Consider the following 16,720-nt stretch of genomic DNA (forward strand, 5'->3'; position numbering starts at 1 on the left):
GTAGGCGGTGGACGATGTAAGCACTCGGCTAGGTGTAGCTCGCGCCGGCCTCGCGCCGGTGTAGCTCGCGCCGGCCTGGCGCTGCTGTGGGGCGGCCTCACGGCTTCTCCACTGCCCTGGCAGCCGGCGGCGTTCAAATGGGGAGTCGCAGTTTACTGTTCGCCGTGGAGGGTAGTACTGGGCTGTTGACGAGTGCTCTCGCGAATTGTCCTTCTTTCCGGCACTTGCTTTTGCGATGTTTTCGACGGTCGCCTGTTGCCATATCGGCCCGTACCACCGTGTGTCACTCCCACATGTGGAGCGCACACGCTGCAAGCATTTAGGCCCTTCGACTTGCGGTTTTTCCTTATCGCTTCTCGGCCTTTTGGCTAAGATCAAAGTGTAGTATCTGTTCTTATCAGCTTAATATCTGATACGTCCTGCATCGCAGGACCAGAATATTAAACTCATTTTTGGCTCATGACGGAGTGCTAGGGGCTTGCTCCACCTCTGTCGCGGGTTGGCCCGGCATTGCAGTACCGCCGGGATCGGCCCACCTAACATTAATTAAAACACAGCCTGAAATGGGTTAATATTCTGTAGTGATCAGATATTCCGCTGGTAGCAAAACTTGTTGTAGTTGTCGATTTGCCCAGTAGTTAGCTGCTTACACACCTCGATTTCTTGTAATTAATTTAACATTATCTTACGAAGTTTTTTTTTTTTTTTTTTTTTTTTTTGCGGTTAAGCCGGAACGCTCTTGCAGCCGCATTACACTAGGCTGGTAATTTATATGGGCACAGAAGAGTGCCTTCGGATGCCTCGTTGGCGTCACATATGGTCCGGCCACAGATAATTTTAATTAAATTTTTTGGAGTTATATCCTTAGCTCCTCGCGAACGTCGTCGTCGCCGCCGCACGCACGCAGAATACGTGTGTACACACGTATGCAGTAGGCGGTGGACGATGTAAGCACTCGGCTAGGTGTAGCTCGCGCCGGCCTCGCGCCGGTGTAGCTCGCGCCGGCCTGGCGCTGCTGTGGGGCGGCCTCACGGCTTCTCCACTGCCCTGGCAGCCGGCGGCGTTCAAATGGGAGTCGCAGTTTACTGTTCGCCGTGGAGGGTAGTACTGGGCTGTTGACGAGTGCTCTCGCGAATTGTCCTTCTTTCCGGCACTTGCTTTTGCGATGTTTTCGACGGTCGCCTGTTGCCATATCGGCCCGTACCACCGTGTGTCACTCCCACATGTGGAGCGCACACGCTGCAAGCATTTAGGCCCTTCGACTTGCGGTTTTTCCTTATCGCTTCTCGGCCTTTTGGCTAAGATCAAAGTGTAGTATCTGTTCTTATCAGCTTAATATCTGATACGTCCTGCATCGCAGGACCAGAATATTAAACTCATTTTTGGCTCATGACGGAGTGCTAGGGGCTTGCTCCACCTCTGTCGCGGGTTGGCCCGGCATTGCAGTACCGCCGGGATCGGCCCACCTAACATTAATTAAAACACAGCCTGAAATGGGTTAATATTCTGTAGTGATCAGATATTCCGCTGGTAGCAAAACTTGTTGTAGTTGTCGATTTGCCCAGTAGTTAGCTGCTTACACACCTCGATTTCTTGTAATTAATTTAACATTATCTTACGAAGTTTTTTTTTTTTTTTGCGGTTAGCCGGAACGCTCTTGCAGCCGCATTACACTAGGCTGGTAATTTATATGGGCACAGAAGAGTGCCTTCGGATGCCTCGTTGGCGTCACATATGGTCCGGCCACAGATAATTTTAATTAAATTTTTTGGAGTTATATCCTTAGCTCCTCGCGAACGTCGTCGTCGCCGCCGCACGCACGCAGAATACGTGTGTACACACGTATGCAGTAGGCGGTGGACGATGTAAGCACTCGGCTAGGTGTAGCTCGCGCCGGCCTCGCGCCGGTGTAGCTCGCGCCGGCCTGGCGCTGCTGTGGGGCGGCCTCACGGCTTCTCCACTGCCCTGGCAGCCGGCGGCGTTCAAATGGGAGTCGCAGTTTACTGTTCGCCGTGGAGGGTAGTACTGGGCTGTTGACGAGTGCTCTCGCGAATTGTCCTTCTTTCCGGCACTTGCTTTTGCGATGTTTTCGACGGTCGCCTGTTGCCATATCGGCCCGTACCACCGTGTGTCACTCCCACATGTGGAGCGCACACGCTGCAAGCATTTAGGCCCTTCGACTTGCGGTTTTTCCTTATCGCTTCTCGGCCTTTTGGCTAAGATCAAAGTGTAGTATCTGTTCTTATCAGCTTAATATCTGATACGTCCTGCATCGCAGGACCAGAATATTAAACTCATTTTTGGCTCATGACGGAGTGCTAGGGGCTTGCTCCACCTCTGTCGCGGGTTGGCCCGGCATTGCAGTACCGCCGGGATCGGCCCACCTAACATTAATTAAAACACAGCCTGAAATGGGTTAATATTCTGTAGTGATCAGATATTCCGCTGGTAGCAAAACTTGTTGTAGTTGTCGATTTGCCCAGTAGTTAGCTGCTTACACACCTCGATTTCTTGTAATTAATTTAACATTATCTTACGAAGTTTTTTTTTTTTTTTTGCGGTTAGCCGGAACGCTCTTGCAGCCGCATTACACTAGGCTGGTAATTTATATGGGCACAGAAGAGTGCCTTCGGATGCCTCGTTGGCGTCACATATGGTCCGGCCACAGATAATTTTAATTAAATTTTTTGGAGTTATATCCTTAGCTCCTCGCGAACGTCGTCGTCGCCGCCGCACGCACGCAGAATACGTGTGTACACACGTATGCAGTAGGCGGTGGACGATGTAAGCACTCGGCTAGGTGTAGCTCGCGCCGGCCTCGCGCCGGTGTAGCTCGCGCCGGCCTGGCGCTGCTGTGGGGCGGCCTCACGGCTTCTCCACTGCCCTGGCAGCCGGCGGCGTTCAAATGGGAGTCGCAGTTTACTGTTCGCCGTGGAGGGTAGTACTGGGCTGTTGACGAGTGCTCTCGCGAATTGTCCTTCTTTCCGGCACTTGCTTTTGCGATGTTTTCGACGGTCGCCTGTTGCCATATCGGCCCGTACCACCGTGTGTCACTCCCACATGTGGAGCGCACACGCTGCAAGCATTTAGGCCCTTCGACTTGCGGTTTTTCCTTATCGCTTCTCGGCCTTTTGGCTAAGATCAAAGTGTAGTATCTGTTCTTATCAGCTTAATATCTGATACGTCCTGCATCGCAGGACCAGAATATTAAACTCATTTTTGGCTCATGACGGAGTGCTAGGGGCTTGCTCCACCTCTGTCGCGGGTTGGCCCGGCATTGCAGTACCGCCGGGATCGGCCCACCTAACATTAATTAAAACACAGCCTGAAATGGGTTAATATTCTGTAGTGATCAGATATTCCGCTGGTAGCAAAACTTGTTGTAGTTGTCGATTTGCCCAGTAGTTAGCTGCTTACACACCTCGATTTCTTGTAATTAATTTAACATTATCTTACGAAGTTTTTTTTTTTTTTTTTTTTTTTTTTGCGGTTAGCCGGAACGCTCTTGCAGCCGCATTACACTAGGCTGGTAATTTATATGGGCACAGAAGAGTGCCTTCGGATGCCTCGTTGGCGTCACATATGGTCCGGCCACAGATAATTTTAATTAAATTTTTTGGAGTTATATCCTTAGCTCCTCGCGAACGTCGTCGTCGCCGCCGCACGCACGCAGAATACGTGTGTACACACGTATGCAGTAGGCGGTGGACGATGTAAGCACTCGGCTAGGTGTAGCTCGCGCCGGCCTCGCGCCGGTGTAGCTCGCGCCGGCCTGGCGCTGCTGTGGGGCGGCCTCACGGCTTCTCCACTGCCCTGGCAGCCGGCGGCGTTTCAAATGGGAGTCGCAGTTTACTGTTCGCCGTGGAGGGTAGTACTGGGCTGTTGACGAGTGCTCTCGCGAATTGTCCTTCTTTCCGGCACTTGCTTTTGCGATGTTTTCGACGGTCGCCTGTTGCCATATCGGCCCGTACCACCGTGTGTCACTCCCACATGTGGAGCGCACACGCTGCAAGCATTTAGGCCCTTCGACTTGCGGTTTTTCCTTATCGCTTCTCGGCCTTTTGGCTAAGATCAAAGTGTAGTATCTGTTCTTATCAGCTTAATATCTGATACGTCCTGCATCGCAGGACCAGAATATTAAACTCATTTTTGGCTCATGACGGAGTGCTAGGGGCTTGCTCCACCTCTGTCGCGGGTTGGCCCGGCATTGCAGTACCGCCGGGATCGGCCCACCTAACATTAATTAAAACACAGCCTGAAATGGGTTAATATTCTGTAGTGATCAGATATTCCGCTGGTAGCAAAACTTGTTGTAGTTGTCGATTTGCCCAGTAGTTAGCTGCTTACACACCTCGATTTCTTGTAATTAATTTAACATTATCTTACGAAGTTTTTTTTTTTTTTTTTTTTTTTTTGCGGTTAGCCGGAACGCTCTTGCAGCCGCATTACACTAGGCTGGTAATTTATATGGGCACAGAAGAGTGCCTTCGGATGCCTCGTTGGCGTCACATATGGTCCGGCCACAGATAATTTTAATTAAATTTTTTGGAGTTATATCCTTAGCTCCTCGCGAACGTCGTCGTCGCCGCCGCACGCACGCAGAATACGTGTGTACACACGTATGCAGTAGGCGGTGGACGATGTAAGCACTCGGCTAGGTGTAGCTCGCGCCGGCCTCGCGCCGGTGTAGCTCGCGCCGGCCTGGCGCTGCTGTGGGGCGGCCTCACGGCTTCTCCACTGCCCTGGCAGCCGGCGGCGTTCAAGGGAGTCGCAGTTTACTGTTCGCCGTGGAGGGTAGTACTGGGCTGTTGACGAGTGCTCTCGCGAATTGTCCTTCTTTCCGGCACTTGCTTTTGCGATGTTTTCGACGGTCGCCTGTTGCCATATCGGCCCGTACCACCGTGTGTCACTCCCACATGTGGAGCGCACACGCTGCAAGCATTTAGGCCCTTCGACTTGCGGTTTTTCCTTATCGCTTCTCGGCCTTTTGGCTAAGATCAAAGTGTAGTATCTGTTTCTTATCAGCTTAATATCTGATACGTCCTGCATCGCAGGACCAGAATATTAAACTCATTTTTGGCTCATGACGGAGTGCTAGGGGCTTGCTCCACCTCTGTCGCGGGTTGGCCCGGCATTGCAGTACCGCCGGGATCGGCCCACCTAACATTAATTAAAACACAGCCTGAAATGGGTTAATATTCTGTAGTGATCAGATATTCCGCTGGTAGCAAAACTTGTTGTAGTTGTCGATTTGCCCAGTAGTTAGCTGCTTACACACCTCGATTTCTTGTAATTAATTTAACATTATCTTACGAAGTTTTTTTTTTTTTTTGCGGTTAGCCGGAACGCTCTTGCAGCCGCATTACACTAGGCTGGTAATTTATATGGGCACAGAAGAGTGCCTTCGGATGCCTCGTTGGCGTCACATATGGTCCGGCCACAGATAATTTTAATTAAATTTTTTGGAGTTATATCCTTAGCTCCTCGCGAACGTCGTCGTCGCCGCCGCACGCACGCAGAATACGTGTGTACACACGTATGCAGTAGGCGGTGGACGATGTAAGCACTCGGCTAGGTGTAGCTCGCGCCGGCCTCGCGCCGGTGTAGCTCGCGCCGGCCTGGCGCTGCTGTGGGGCGGCCTCACGGCTTCTCCACTGCCCTGGCAGCCGGCGGCGTTCAAATGGGAGTCGCAGTTTACTGTTCGCCGTGGAGGGTTAGTACTGGGCTGTTGACGAGTGCTCTCGCGAATTGTCCTTCTTTCCGGCACTTGCTTTTGCGATGTTTTCGACGGTCGCCTGTTGCCATATCGGCCCGTACCACCGTGTGTCACTCCCACATGTGGAGCGCACACGCTGCAAGCATTTAGGCCCTTCGACTTGCGGTTTTTCCTTATCGCTTCTCGGCCTTTTGGCTAAGATCAAAGTGTAGTATCTGTTCTTATCAGCTTAATATCTGATACGTCCTGCATCGCAGGACCAGAATATTAAACTCATTTTTGGCTCATGACGGAGTGCTAGGGGCTTGCTCCACCTCTGTCGCGGGTTGGCCCGGCATTGCAGTACCGCCGGGATCGGCCCACCTAACATTAATTAAAACACAGCCTGAAATGGGTTAATATTCTGTAGTGATCAGATATTCCGCTGGTAGCAAAACTTGTTGTAGTTGTCGATTTGCCCAGTAGTTAGCTGCTTACACACCTCGATTTCTTGTAATTAATTTAACATTATCTTACGAAGTTTTTTTTTTTTTTGCGGTTAGCCGGAACGCTCTTGCAGCCGCATTACACTAGGCTGGTAATTTATATGGGCACAGAAGAGTGCCTTCGGATGCCTCGTTGGCGTCACATATGGTCCGGCCACAGATAATTTTAATTAAATTTTTTGGAGTTATATCCTTAGCTCCTCGCGAACGTCGTCGTCGCCGCCGCACGCACGCAGAATACGTGTGTACACACGTATGCAGTAGGCGGTGGACGATGTAAGCACTCGGCTAGGTGGTAGCTCGCGCCGGCCTCGCGCCGGTGTAGCTCGCGCCGGCCTGGCGCTGCTGTGGGGCGGCCTCACGGCTTCTCCACTGCCCTGGCAGCCGGCGGCGTTCAAATGGGAGTCGCAGTTTACTGTTCGCCGTGGAGGGTAGTACTGGGCTGTTGACGAGTGCTCTCGCGAATTGTCCTTCTTTCCGGCACTTGCTTTTGCGATGTTTTCGACGGTCGCCTGTTGCCATATCGGCCCGTACCACCGTGTGTCACTCCCACATGTGGAGCGCACACGCTGCAAGCATTTAGGCCCTTCGACTTGCGGTTTTTCCTTATCGCTTCTCGGCCTTTTGGCTAAGATCAAAGTGTAGTATCTGTTCTTATCAGCTTAATATCTGATACGTCCTGCATCGCAGGACCAGAATATTAAACTCATTTTTGGCTCATGACGGAGTGCTAGGGGCTTGCTCCACCTCTGTCGCGGGTTGGCCCGGCATTGCAGTACCGCCGGGATCGGCCCACCTAACATTAATTAAAACACAGCCTGAAATGGGTTAATATTCTGTAGTGATCAGATATTCCGCTGGGTAGCAAAACTTGTTGTAGTTGTCGATTTGCCCAGTAGTTAGCTGCTTACACACCTCGATTTCTTGTAATTAATTTAACATTATCTTACGAAGTTTTTTTTTTTTTTTTTTTTTTTTTGCGGTTAGCCGGAACGCTCTTGCAGCCGCATTACACTAGGCTGGTAATTTATATGGGCACAGAAGAGTGCCTTCGGATGCCTCGTTGGCGTCACATATGGTCCGGCCACAGATAATTTTAATTAAATTTTTTGGAGTTATATCCTTAGCTCCTCGAGCGAACGTCGTCGTCGCCGCCGCACGCACGCAGAATACGTGTGTACACACGTATGCAGTAGGCGGTGGACGATGTAAGCACTCGGCTAGGTGTAGCTCGCGCCGGCCTCGCGCCGGTGTAGCTCGCGCCGGCCTGGCGCTGCTGTGGGGCGGCCTCACGGCTTCTCCACTGCCCTGGCAGCCGGCGGCGTTCAAATGGGAGTCGCAGTTTACTGTTCGCCGTGGAGGGTAGTACTGGGCTGTTGACGAGTGCTCTCGCGAATTGTCCTTCTTTCCGGCACTTGCTTTTGCGATGTTTTCGACGGTCGCCTGTTGCCATATCGGCCCGTACCACCGTGTGTCACTCCCACATGTGGAGCGCACACGCTGCAAGCATTTAGGCCCTTCGACTTGCGGTTTTTCCTTATCGCTTCTCGGCCTTTTGGCTAAGATCAAAGTGTAGTATCTGTTCTTATCAGCTTAATATCTGATACGTCCTGCATCGCAGGACCAGAATATTAAACTCATTTTTGGCTCATGACGGAGTGCTAGGGGCTTGCTCCACCTCTGTCGCGGGTTGGCCCGGCATTGCAGTACCGCCGGGATCGGCCCACCTAACATTAATTAAAACACAGCCTGAAATGGGTTTAATATTCTGTAGTGATCAGATATTCCGCTGGTAGCAAAACTTGTTGTAGTTGTCGATTTGCCCAGTAGTTAGCTGCTTACACACCTCGATTTCTTGTAATTAATTTAACATTATCTTACGAAGTTTTTTTTTTTTTTTTTTTTTTTTTTGCGGTTAGCCGGAACGCTCTTGCAGCCGCATTACACTAGGCTGGTAATTTATATGGGCACAGAAGAGTGCCTTCGGATGCCTCGTTGGCGTCACATATGGTCCGGCCACAGATAATTTTAATTAAATTTTTTGGAGTTATATCCTTAGCTCCTCGCGAACGTCGTCGTCGCCGCCGCACGCACGCAGAATACGTGTGTACACACGTATGCAGTAGGCGGTGGACGATGTAAGCACTCGGCTAGGTGTAGCTCGCGCCGGCCTCGCGCCGGTGTAGCTCGCGCCGGCCTGGCGCTGCTGTGGGGCGGCCTCACGGCTTCTCCACTGCCCTGGCAGCCGGCGGCGTTCAAATGGGAGTCGCAGTTTACTGTTCGCCGTGGAGGGTAGTACTGGGCTGTTGACGAGTGCTCTCGCGAATTGTCCTTCTTTCCGGCACTTGCTTTTGCGATGTTTTCGACGGTCGCCTGTTGCCATATCGGCCCGTACCACCGTGTGTCACTCCCACATGTGGAGCGCACACGCTGCAAGCATTTAGGGGCCCTTCGACTTGCGGTTTTTCCTTATCGCTTCTCGGCCTTTTGGCTAAGATCAAAGTGTAGTATCTGTTCTTATCAGCTTAATATCTGATACGTCCTGCATCGCAGGACCAGAATATTAAACTCATTTTTGGCTCATGACGGAGTGCTAGGGGCTTGCTCCACCTCTGTCGCGGGTTGGCCCGGCATTGCAGTACCGCCGGGATCGGCCCACCTAACATTAATTAAAACACAGCCTGAAATGGGTTAATATTCTGTAGTGATCAGATATTCCGCTGGTAGCAAAACTTGTTGTAGTTGTCGATTTGCCCAGTAGTTAGCTGCTTACACACCTCGATTTCTTGTAATTAATTTAACATTATCTTACGAAGTTTTTTTTTTTTTTTTTTTTTTTTGCGGTTAGCCGGAACGCTCTTGCAGCCGCATTACACTAGGCTGGTAATTTATATGGGCACAGAAGAGTGCCTTCGGATGCCTCGTTGGCGTCACATATGGTCCGGCCACAGATAATTTTAATTAAATTTTTTGGAGTTATATCCTTAGCTCCTCGCGAACGTCGTCGTCGCCGCCGCACGCACGCAGAATACGTGTGTACACACGTATGCAGTAGGCGGTGGACGATGTAAGCACTCGGCTAGGTGTAGCTCGCGCCGGCCTCGCGCCGGTGTAGCTCGCGCCGGCCTGGCGCTGCTGTGGGGCGGCCTCACGGCTTCTCCACTGCCCTGGCAGCCGGCGGCGTTCAAATGGGAGTCGCAGTTTACTGTTCGCCGTGGAGGGTAGTACTGGGCTGTTGACGAGTGCTCTCGCGAATTGTCCTTCTTTCCGGCACTTGCTTTTGCGATGTTTTCGACGGTCGCCTGTTGCCATATCGGCCCGTACCACCGTGTGTCACTCCCACATGTGGAGCGCACACGCTGCAAGCATTTAGGCCCTTCGACTTGCGGTTTTTCCTTATCGCTTCTCGGCCTTTTGGCTAAGATCAAAGTGTAGTATCTGTTCTTATCAGCTTAATATCTGATACGTCCTGCATCGCAGGACCAGAATATTAAACTCATTTTTGGCTCATGACGGAGTGCTAGGGGCTTGCTCCACCTCTGTCGCGGGTTGGCCCGGCATTGCAGTACCGCCGGGATCGGCCCACCTAACATTAATTAAAACACAGCCTGAAATGGGTTAATATTCTGTAGTGATCAGATATTCCGCTGGTAGCAAAACTTGTTGTAGTTGTCGATTTGCCCAGTAGTTAGCTGCTTACACACCTCGATTTCTTGTAATTAATTTAACATTATCTTACGAAGTTTTTTTTTTTTTTTTTTTTTTTTTGCGGTTAGCCGGAACGCTCTTGCAGCCGCATTACACTAGGCTGGTAATTTATATGGGCACAGAAGAGTGCCTTCGGATGCCTCGTTGGCGTCACATATGGTCCGGCCACAGATAATTTTAATTAAATTTTTTGGAGTTATATCCTTAGCTCCTCGCGAACGTCGTCGTCGCCGCCGCACGCACGCAGAATACGTGTGTACACACGTATGCAGTAGGCGGTGGACGATGTAAGCACTCGGCTAGGTGTAGCTCGCGCCGGCCTCGCGCCGGTGTAGCTCGCGCCGGCCTGGCGCTGCTGTGGGGCGGCCTCACGGCTTCTCCACTGCCCTGGCAGCCGGCGGCGTTCAAATGGGAGTCGCAGTTTACTGTTCGCCGTGGAGGGTAGTACTGGGCTGTTGACGAGTGCTCTCGCGAATTGTCCTTCTTTCCGGCACTTGCTTTTGCGATGTTTTCGACGGTCGCCTGTTGCCATATCGGCCCGTACCACCGTGTGTCACTCCCACATGTGGAGCGCACACGCTGCAAGCATTTAGGCCCTTCGACTTGCGGTTTTTCCTTATCGCTTCTCGGCCTTTTGGCTAAGATCAAAGTGTAGTATCTGTTCTTATCAGCTTAATATCTGATACGTCCTGCATCGCAGGACCAGAATATTAAACTCATTTTTGGCTCATGACGGAGTGCTAGGGGCTTGCTCCACCTCTGTCGCGGGTTGGCCCGGCATTGCAGTACCGCCGGGATCGGCCCACCTAACATTAATTAAAACACAGCCTGAAATGGGTTAATATTCTGTAGTGATCAGATATTCCGCTGGTAGCAAAACTTGTTGTAGTTGTCGATTTGCCCAGTAGTTAGCTGCTTACACACCTCGATTTCTTGTAATTAATTTAACATTATCTTACGAAGTTTTTTTTTTTTTTTTGTTTTTTTGCGGTTAGCCGGAACGCTCTTGCAGCCGCATTACACTAGGCTGGTAATTTATATGGGCACAGAAGAGTGCCTTCGGATGCCTCGTTGGCGTCACATATGGTCCGGCCACAGATAATTTTAATTAAATTTTTTGGAGTTATATCCTTAGCTCCTCGCGAACGTCGTCGTCGCCGCCGCACGCACGCAGAATACGTGTGTACACACGTATGCAGTAGGCGGTGGACGATGTAAGCACTCGGCTAGGTGTAGCTCGCGCCGGCCTCGCGCCGGTGTAGCTCGCGCCGGCCTGGCGCTGCTGTGGGGCGGCCTCACGGCTTCTCCACTGCCCTGGCAGCCGGCGGCGTTCAAATGGGAGTCGCAGTTTACTGTTCGCCGTGGAGGGTAGTACTGGGCTGTTGACGAGTGCTCTCGCGAATTGTCCTTCTTTCCGGCACTTGCTTTTGCGATGTTTTCGACGGTCGCCTGTTGCCATATCGGCCCGTACCACCGTGTGTCACTCCCACATGTGGAGCGCACACGCTGCAAGCATTTAGGCCCTTCGACTTGCGGTTTTTCCTTATCGCTTCTCGGCCTTTTGGCTAAGATCAAAGTGTAGTATCTGTTCTTATCAGCTTAATATCTGATACGTCCTGCATCGCAGGACCAGAATATTAAACTCATTTTTGGCTCATGACGGAGTGCTAGGGGCTTGCTCCACCTCTGTCGCGGGTTGGCCCGGCATTGCAGTACCGCCGGGATCGGCCCACCTAACATTAATTAAAACACAGCCTGAAATGGGTTAATATTCTGTAGTGATCAGATATTCCGCTGGTAGCAAAACTTGTTGTAGTTGTCGATTTGCCCAGTAGTTAGCTGCTTACACACCTCGATTTCTTGTAATTAATTTAACATTATCTTACGAAGTTTTTTTTTTTTTTTTTTTTTTTTTTGCGGTTAGCCGGAACGCTCTTGCAGCCGCATTACACTAGGCTGGTAATTTATATGGGCACAGAAGAGTGCCTTCGGATGCCTCGTTGGCGTCACATATGGTCCGGCCACAGATAATTTTAATTAAATTTTTTGGAGTTATATCCTTAGCTCCTCGCGAACGTCGTCGTCGCCGCCGCACGCACGCAGAATACGTGTGTACACACGTATGCAGTAGGCGGTGGACGATGTAAGCACTCGGCTAGGTGTAGCTCGCGCCGGCCTCGCGCCGGTGTAGCTCGCGCCGGCCTGGCGCTGCTGTGGGGCGGCCTCACGGCTTCTCCACTGCCCTGGCAGCCGGCGGCGTTCAAATGGGAGTCGCAGTTTACTGTTCGCCGTGGAGGGTAGTACTGGGCTGTTGACGAGTGCTCTCGCGAATTGTCCTTCTTTCCGGCACTTGCTTTTGCGATGTTTTCGACGGTCGCCTGTTGCCATATCGGCCCGTACCACCGTGTGTCACTCCCACATGTGGAGCGCACACGCTGCAAGCATTTAGGCCCTTCGACTTGCGGTTTTTCCTTATCGCTTCTCGGCCTTTTGGCTAAGATCAAAGTGTAGTATCTGTTCTTATCAGCTTAATATCTGATACGTCCTGCATCGCAGGACCAGAATATTAAACTCATTTTTGGCTCATGACGGAGTGCTAGGGGCTTGCTCCACCTCTGTCGCGGGTTGGCCCGGCATTGCAGTACCGCCGGGATCGGCCCACCTAACATTAATTAAAACACAGCCTGAAATGGGTTAATATTCTGTAGTGATCAGATATTCCGCTGGTAGCAAAACTTGTTGTAGTTGTCGATTTGCCCAGTAGTTAGCTGCTTACACACCTCGATTTCTTGTAATTAATTTAACATTATCTTACGAAGTTTTTTTTTTTTTTTTTTTTTTTTTGCGGTTAGCCGGAACGCTCTTGCAGCCGCATTACACTAGGCTGGTAATTTATATGGGCACAGAAGAGTGCCTTCGGATGCCTCGTTGGCGTCACATATGGTCCGGCCACAGATAATTTTAATTAAATTTTTTGGAGTTATATCCTTAGCTCCTCGCGAACGTCGTCGTCGCCGCCGCACGCACGCAGAATACGTGTGTACACACGTATGCAGTAGGCGGTGGACGATGTAAGCACTCGGCTAGGTGTAGCTCGCGCCGGCCTCGCGCCGGTGTAGCTCGCGCCGGCCTGGCGCTGCTGTGGGGCGGCCTCACGGCTTCTCCACTGCCCTGGCAGCCGGCGGCGTTCAAATGGGAGTCGCAGTTTACTGTTCGCCGTGGAGGGTAGTACTGGGCTGTTGACGAGTGCTCTCGCGAATTGTCCTTCTTTCCGGCACTTGCTTTTGCGATGTTTTCGACGGTCGCCTGTTGCCATATCGGCCCGTACCACCGTGTGTCACTCCCACATGTGGAGCGCACACGCTGCAAGCATTTAGGCCCTTCGACTTGCGGTTTTTCCTTATCGCTTCTCGGCCTTTTGGCTAAGATCAAAGTGTAGTATCTGTTCTTATCAGCTTAATATCTGATACGTCCTGCATCGCAGGACCAGAATATTAAACTCATTTTTGGCTCATGACGGAGTGCTAGGGGCTTGCTCCACCTCTGTCGCGGGTTGGCCCGGCATTGCAGTACCGCCGGGATCGGCCCACCTAACATTAATTAAAACACAGCCTGAAATGGGTTAATATTCTGTAGTGATCAGATATTCCGCTGGTAGCAAAACTTGTTGTAGTTGTCGATTTGCCCAGTAGTTAGCTGCTTACACACCTCGATTTCTTGTAATTAATTTAACATTATCTTACGAAGTTTTTTTTTTTTTTTTTTTTTTTTTGCGGTTAGCCGGAACGCTCTTGCAGCCGCATTACACTAGGCTGGTAATTTATATGGGCACAGAAGAGTGCCTTCGGATGCCTCGTTGGCGTCACATATGGTCCGGCCACAGATAATTTTAATTAAATTTTTTGGAGTTATATCCTTAGCTCCTCGCGAACGTCGTCGTCGCCGCCGCACGCACGCAGAATACGTGTGTACACACGTATGCAGTAGGCGGTGGACGATGTAAGCACTCGGCTAGGTGTAGCTCGCGCCGGCCTCGCGCCGGTGTAGCTCGCGCCGGCCTGGCGCTGCTGTGGGGCGGCCTCACGGCTTCTCCACTGCCCTGGCAGCCGGCGGCGTTCAAATGGGAGTCGCAGTTTACTGTTCGCCGTGGAGGGTAGTACTGGGCTGTTGACGAGTGCTCTCGCGAATTGTCCTTCTTTCCGGCACTTGCTTTTGCGATGTTTTCGACGGTCGCCTGTTGCCATATCGGCCCGTACCACCGTGTGTCACTCCCACATGTGGAGCGCACACGCTGCAAGCATTTAGGCCCTTCGACTTGCGGTTTTTCCTTATCGCTTCTCGGCCTTTTGGCTAAGATCAAAGTGTAGTATCTGTTCTTATCAGCTTAATATCTGATACGTCCTGCATCGCAGGACCAGAATATTAAACTCATTTTTGGCTCATGACGGAGTGCTAGGGGCTTGCTCCACCTCTGTCGCGGGTTGGCCCGGCATTGCAGTACCGCCGGGATCGGCCCACCTAACATTAATTAAAACACAGCCTGAAATGGGTTAATATTCTGTAGTGATCAGATATTCCGCTGGTAGCAAAACTTGTTGTAGTTGTCGATTTGCCCAGTAGTTAGCTGCTTACACACCTCGATTTCTTGTAATTAATTTAACATTATCTTACGAAGTTTTTTTTTTTTTTTTTTTTTTTTTTGCGGTTAGCCGGAACGCTCTTGCAGCCGCATTACACTAGGCTGGTAATTTATATGGGCACAGAAGAGTGCCTTCGGATGCCTCGTTGGCGTCACATATGGTCCGGCCACAGATAATTTTAATTAAATTTTTTGGAGTTATATCCTTAGCTCCTCGCGAACGTCGTCGTCGCCGCCGCACGCACGCAGAATACGTGTGTACACACGTATGCAGTAGGCGGTGGACGATGTAAGCACTCGGCTAGGTGTAGCTCGCGCCGGCCTCGCGCCGGTGTAGCTCGCGCCGGCCTGGCGCTGCTGTGGGGCGGCCTCACGGCTTCTCCACTGCCCTGGCAGCCGGCGGCGTTCAAATGGGAGTCGCAGTTTACTGTTCGCCGTGGAGGGTAGTACTGGGCTGTTGACGAGTGCTCTCGCGAATTGTCCTTCTTTCCGGCACTTGCTTTTGCGATGTTTTCGACGGTCGCCTGTTGCCATATCGGCCCGTACCACCGTGTGTCACTCCCACATGTGGAGCGCACACGCTGCAAGCATTTAGGCCCTTCGACTTGCGGTTTTTCCTTATCGCTTCTCGGCCTTTTGGCTAAGATCAAAGTGTAGTATCTGTTCTTATCAGCTTAATATCTGATACGTCCTGCATCGCAGGACCAGAATATTAAACTCATTTTTGGCTCATGACGGAGTGCTAGGGGCTTGCTCCACCTCTGTCGCGGGTTGGCCCGGCATTGCAGTACCGCCGGGATCGGCCCACCTAACATTAATTAAAACACAGCCTGAAATGGGTTAATATTCTGTAGTGATCAGATATTCCGCTGGTAGCAAAACTTGTTGTAGTTGTCGATTTGCCCAGTAGTTAGCTGCTTACACACCTCGATTTCTTGTAATTAATTTAACATTATCTTACGAAGTTTTTTTTTTTTTTTTTTTTTTTTTGCGGTTAGCCGGAACGCTCTTGCAGCCGCATTACACTAGGCTGGTAATTTATATGGGCACAGAAGAGTGCCTTCGGATGCCTCGTTGGCGTCACATATGGTCCGGCCACAGATAATTTTAATTAAATTTTTTGGAGTTATATCCTTAGCTCCTCGCGAACGTCGTCGTCGCCGCCGCACGCACGCAGAATACGTGTGTACACACGTATGCAGTAGGCGGTGGACGATGTAAGCACTCGGCTAGGTGTAGCTCGCGCCGGCCTCGCGCCGGTGTAGCTCGCGCCGGCCTGGCGCTGCTGTGGGGCGGCCTCACGGCTTCTCCACTGCCCTGGCAGCCGGCGGCGTTCAAATGGGAGTCGCAGTTTACTGTTCGCCGTGGAGGGTAGTACTGGGCTGTTGACGAGTGCTCTCGCGAATTGTCCTTCTTTCCGGCACTTGCTTTTGCGATGTTTTCGACGGTCGCCTGTTGCCATATCGGCCCGTACCACCGTGTGTCACTCCCACATGTGGAGCGCACACGCTGCAAGCATTTAGGCCCTTCGACTTGCGGTTTTTCCTTATCGCTTCTCGGCCTTTTGGCTAAGATCAAAGTGTAGTATCTGTTCTTATCAGCTTAATATCTGATACGTCCTGCATCGCAGGACCAGAATATTAAACTCATTTTTGGCTCATGACGGAGTGCTAGGGGCTTGCTCCACCTCTGTCGCGGGTTGGCCCGGCATTGCAGTACCGCCGGGATCGGCCCACCTAACATTAATTAAAACACAGCCTGAAATGGGTTAATATTCTGTAGTGATCAGATATTCCGCTGGTAGCAAAACTTGTTGTAGTTGTCGATTTGCCCAGTAGTTAGCTGCTTACACACCTCGATTTCTTGTAATTAATTTAACATTATCTTACGAAGTTTTTTTTTTTTTTTTTTTTTTTTGCGGTTAGCCGGAACGCTCTTGCAGCCGCATTACACTAGGCTGGTAATTTATATGGGCACAGAAGAGTGCCTTCGGATGCCTCGTTGGCGTCACATATGGTCCGGCCACAGATAATTTTAATTAAATTTTTTGGAGTTATATCCTTAGCTCCTCGCGAACGTCGTCGTCGCCGCCGCACGCACGCAGAATACGTGTGTACACACGTATGCAGTAGGCGGTGGACGATGTAAGCACTCGGCTAGGTGTAGCTCGCG

The 16,720-nt window shown here is 51.1% G+C and overlaps 18 non-coding genes across 18 annotated transcripts; all 18 read left to right on the plus strand.

The window, feature by feature from the left end:
- Positions 1-348: 348 nt before the first annotated feature.
- LOC124563481 lies at positions 349-541 on the plus strand. Its single transcript, XR_006970215.1, has one exon. It is a non-coding gene; the product is annotated as a U2 spliceosomal RNA (small nuclear RNA).
- A 737-nt stretch (positions 542-1,278) lies between these two features.
- Positions 1,279-1,471, plus strand: LOC124563493. Its single transcript, XR_006970226.1, has one exon. It is a non-coding gene; the product is annotated as a U2 spliceosomal RNA (small nuclear RNA).
- Positions 1,472-2,196: 725 nt separating this feature from the next.
- LOC124563506 lies at positions 2,197-2,389 on the plus strand. Its single transcript, XR_006970237.1, has one exon. It is a non-coding gene; the product is annotated as a U2 spliceosomal RNA (small nuclear RNA).
- Positions 2,390-3,115: 726 nt separating this feature from the next.
- On the plus strand, positions 3,116-3,308 carry LOC124563518. Its single transcript, XR_006970248.1, has one exon. It is a non-coding gene; the product is annotated as a U2 spliceosomal RNA (small nuclear RNA).
- Positions 3,309-4,045: 737 nt separating this feature from the next.
- LOC124563523 lies at positions 4,046-4,238 on the plus strand. The gene has a single exon (XR_006970253.1). It is a non-coding gene; the product is annotated as a U2 spliceosomal RNA (small nuclear RNA).
- A 733-nt stretch (positions 4,239-4,971) lies between these two features.
- LOC124563521 lies at positions 4,972-5,165 on the plus strand. Its single transcript, XR_006970251.1, has one exon. It is a non-coding gene; the product is annotated as a U2 spliceosomal RNA (small nuclear RNA).
- Positions 5,166-5,891: 726 nt separating this feature from the next.
- LOC124563482 lies at positions 5,892-6,084 on the plus strand. Its single transcript, XR_006970216.1, has one exon. It is a non-coding gene; the product is annotated as a U2 spliceosomal RNA (small nuclear RNA).
- Positions 6,085-6,809: 725 nt separating this feature from the next.
- On the plus strand, positions 6,810-7,002 carry LOC124563484. The gene has a single exon (XR_006970217.1). It is a non-coding gene; the product is annotated as a U2 spliceosomal RNA (small nuclear RNA).
- Positions 7,003-7,740: 738 nt separating this feature from the next.
- Positions 7,741-7,933, plus strand: LOC124563485. Its single transcript, XR_006970218.1, has one exon. It is a non-coding gene; the product is annotated as a U2 spliceosomal RNA (small nuclear RNA).
- Positions 7,934-8,672: 739 nt separating this feature from the next.
- Positions 8,673-8,865, plus strand: LOC124563486. The gene has a single exon (XR_006970219.1). It is a non-coding gene; the product is annotated as a U2 spliceosomal RNA (small nuclear RNA).
- A 734-nt stretch (positions 8,866-9,599) lies between these two features.
- Positions 9,600-9,792, plus strand: LOC124563487. The gene has a single exon (XR_006970220.1). It is a non-coding gene; the product is annotated as a U2 spliceosomal RNA (small nuclear RNA).
- Positions 9,793-10,527: 735 nt separating this feature from the next.
- LOC124563488 lies at positions 10,528-10,720 on the plus strand. Its single transcript, XR_006970221.1, has one exon. It is a non-coding gene; the product is annotated as a U2 spliceosomal RNA (small nuclear RNA).
- Positions 10,721-11,454: 734 nt separating this feature from the next.
- Positions 11,455-11,647, plus strand: LOC124563489. Its single transcript, XR_006970222.1, has one exon. It is a non-coding gene; the product is annotated as a U2 spliceosomal RNA (small nuclear RNA).
- A 736-nt stretch (positions 11,648-12,383) lies between these two features.
- LOC124563490 lies at positions 12,384-12,576 on the plus strand. The gene has a single exon (XR_006970223.1). It is a non-coding gene; the product is annotated as a U2 spliceosomal RNA (small nuclear RNA).
- A 735-nt stretch (positions 12,577-13,311) lies between these two features.
- LOC124563491 lies at positions 13,312-13,504 on the plus strand. Its single transcript, XR_006970224.1, has one exon. It is a non-coding gene; the product is annotated as a U2 spliceosomal RNA (small nuclear RNA).
- Positions 13,505-14,239: 735 nt separating this feature from the next.
- Positions 14,240-14,432, plus strand: LOC124563492. Its single transcript, XR_006970225.1, has one exon. It is a non-coding gene; the product is annotated as a U2 spliceosomal RNA (small nuclear RNA).
- Positions 14,433-15,168: 736 nt separating this feature from the next.
- On the plus strand, positions 15,169-15,361 carry LOC124563495. Its single transcript, XR_006970227.1, has one exon. It is a non-coding gene; the product is annotated as a U2 spliceosomal RNA (small nuclear RNA).
- A 735-nt stretch (positions 15,362-16,096) lies between these two features.
- Positions 16,097-16,289, plus strand: LOC124563496. The gene has a single exon (XR_006970228.1). It is a non-coding gene; the product is annotated as a U2 spliceosomal RNA (small nuclear RNA).
- Positions 16,290-16,720: the final 431 nt, after the last annotated feature.

The sequence above is a fragment of the Schistocerca americana genome, unplaced genomic scaffold, assembly GCF_021461395.2.
Source record: "Schistocerca americana isolate TAMUIC-IGC-003095 unplaced genomic scaffold, iqSchAmer2.1 HiC_scaffold_1224, whole genome shotgun sequence".
Classification (NCBI taxonomy): domain Eukaryota; kingdom Metazoa; phylum Arthropoda; class Insecta; order Orthoptera; family Acrididae; genus Schistocerca; species Schistocerca americana.